Raw genomic sequence first — 3,250 nt, forward strand, 5'->3', positions numbered from 1 at the left:
CACAACCAAAACATTTGGTATTAGCAGTCAGGAGATCAAGAGATGTATTGCAGTGGGCAAACCTGCTATCAGAGATCTCTCCAGGTTATTGAAGAGCACTGATATCAGTTTGAAGCCTAAAGTATGCTTGATTCAAGCACATACTTGGGTATGTTACCAGGAAAGACTATAATGTTGCTTGGAGAGGGACATAATTAATGCTTGGAAAGGTCAGCCAAAGACAGAAAGATCCTTGATGAGATGGATTGGCTCAGTGACTGCAGCAATAGGTGTGTTTTAGTGATGATGAGGATGGTACAGGATAGAATAGTGTTTAGATTGTTGTACATAGGATCACGTTGAATCTTATTCAACTGATGGTACCCAACAATAATAAACAACAACAAGTGTACAGGGTAGTGTAAGCATAACTTTCATATGCACTGGGGATAAAAACCAAGCAAACAAAACAACATTTGTGATTCTCCTTATTGAATATTCATTTTATTGCTGAAGTCTAGAATTGAACCCCTAACGTCTAGATATGGCTTTATATTGGCTCAGAATCCTAGGAGGTTGAAAATAATTCTTTAGAAAAACTAATCTTAGGAACTTTGAAGTTGTTTTAGCAAGATTTTATGAAGGTTTATTCCTTTTTAGGTCTTTAATAAATCCCCCTGATCTCTCAAGTGTCATTACAGAGAGTCTTATGTTATTAAGGGTTATTATAAAGGTCCAATTTAACAGCTTGCAGTTACCAGCCAAACCCTGTAAAGCATTTAATAATAATCACTGCATTATTATACAACCTGTTGTTGTTTGTTGTTGTTGTGTCAACAGATAGCTGATCCTCCTAAGTGGCAGTATAAATCTGTGAGGTTCTACCTCTAAGCTTTAATCCATTCCCCTAAAGCTGTAATCCCTGTGGAACAAATAATTCAGGAGAAAGGGAAGAAAAAAAATTACATTTACTGATCACTTCAGGCAGAGTAGGGACAAAGACAAGAACAGGATACAACTAGTCAGTAGCAGAGAAGAATTTAAACCTAGGCCAAGTTTTGACTGCTTCTGGCTAGTCAAATCATGCTGTGTAATGTCTGGGGTCCATGCCATGCCCCTCACCTGTAGAAAACTTGTATGTGGAAGTTTTTGGGAAACATAACCAGAAATCACAGATTGTTCTCTTATGTATTGCCCAGAAGTCACCACAGCACAGGAGAATGTCCAGTGACCCAAGACTGATGTGTTTCACCTGCACTGGTATCCCATAACTTGTCCAGTTCGTAATAACAACCAAGCACTGAGGATGTGCACCTAAACACACAAAAAATAACATTATTATATTAATGTATTAAAGATGCTTTTGTGCATCTAGAAATAGGGTCGTCCACATTTTTTTAATGCATAGAAAGGTAAATTTTAGTTTAGTACTCTAAGGAAATTTTTGACAAAATGACTTTAGATACAAATCCCATCAAATGTTTTCAACTGGATTATAAATGCTGTTAAAGACAGATTTAGGAATACAGTTCATTTGTAGTCATAGGAGAGTCTGTAAATACCCCCTCCAAACACCTTAAATACCTTTCTATTTCAGTAAGAGCAGCATGATAGAGAAGAGTCTTGCAAACAAAATAGACAACATCTTATTCTTATTAATCACATATTCCTATCCAAAATAATCAAATAGATAATAACTTTAGAGGTTTTACACGTTTTTAGAGATAAAAATGCATATTACAGAATTATTTGATATTTTGAAAAATGTTTGCACACATTGTCCCCTTTTTAAATACTCAGTGTAATTCTATTTCATATATGTCAAAATTTATTACATTGCAGCAGTTCTAATGTTTGCAAAATCTTTCTAGAGCTACAAATGAAGAGTACAAATTGTATGTATCCAAATGTATTAAACATTTTTTCAGTGAAATACGGGATTAAATTCTTGTTGGTATTCATTAAACACCATCTCATTTAAAAATAATGTTTTGTGATGGAGATATATATCCTGCGGGCATTTTTTTATGCCAGGATATTAAACATCGATGCTTTTTTGCTGTTTCCTCTTGAGTTGCTGGAAATCAGTTTTTCAGCACAGTTGTTTCTGCAAGCTAGAAGAATTTGGGAAGAGTGTTTAGCTTGACTAGACTTATCTTTAAACCAAGTCTCTTTGCCTAGGGATAACTTAAGGCATGAGGTTTTTCTGAGTGGTGTATTAGTTAATACACTTGCCAAATTATCAAAGGTTGAAGTTTTGATACAGCTTAGGACTCTCAGGAGAAACACTTTTCTATCAAAATCTTTAAAATTCAGCCATTGAAAGCTATGAGTAGGACTACTTTATCCTAGTATAAATAATATGGTCACAAACCAGAGCTGACTCAATAGCAATTGATGAGAAATAAACACAGGAGAAGACAGAAGCAATATTTGTGAAATAGTTGGGTAAGTGGTAACCAAACCATGAGAAATTTAACTCAGATTTGGTAGTAGAAGGAGCAAAAAGGCAATTATTACATTGCAAAACCCTCAAAAACTTAAGCATTGGAGACACTCTTTCTACCTGGGAAAGTGATGAAAGTAGAGCTAAAGAGAGGAAGGATGATTGAGGATTTGTATTAGAAGTTAAAGCAAAAGATACCTCCTTCTTCCTCCAAGTCTGTCAAGTAGCTCTCTCTTCAAAATCCCCATAAAAGATCCAACATTTACTTTCAGAAAGGGTAAAAAGAGAATCATTGCACTTAGGGCTCACAGACACAATTGAGATCAGAACTATACGGGAAAAGAAAGAAAAAGAAAGCACAAATCCTACCCTACCTTATACCCTCAACACTCTTCTCTCACCTGGATTCCAAAACATCAGTCAGTCCTGTTCCCTCCAGGAGCAAAGTCAGATAATCATTGTTCACAATTCTGACCAGCCCGCAAGGAAAGCTCTAAAGATTATGTTATCAGTGTCTCCAGAGAAATGCACCCAGCTCACCCTCGAGTAAAAACACTGTTGATAAGTCCCACCGAAATTTCATAGCTCCTATTAAGCACTTTAGTGTTGAATATGAGCAGACATCTTAGGAAACTATCTAACATGAAAGAGACTTAAAGCTCTTGTATTTAAAAAAGAATCCACTTGTGAAAATAAAACCATACCAGGTAAGACAAAAATTAAAAATATTGTTGATATCCAAGTCAGCTTTAAAAAGCACAAGGGAGAAAATTATTAAATAAATAAATAAATAAAATATTTTTTTATTGATTAAAAATACAGATT

The sequence above is a fragment of the Elephantulus edwardii genome, unplaced genomic scaffold (assembly GCF_000299155.1).
Source record: "Elephantulus edwardii isolate Elephantulus edwardi_28Jun2011 unplaced genomic scaffold, EleEdw1.0 scaffold00600, whole genome shotgun sequence".
Taxonomy (NCBI): domain Eukaryota; kingdom Metazoa; phylum Chordata; class Mammalia; order Macroscelidea; family Macroscelididae; genus Elephantulus; species Elephantulus edwardii.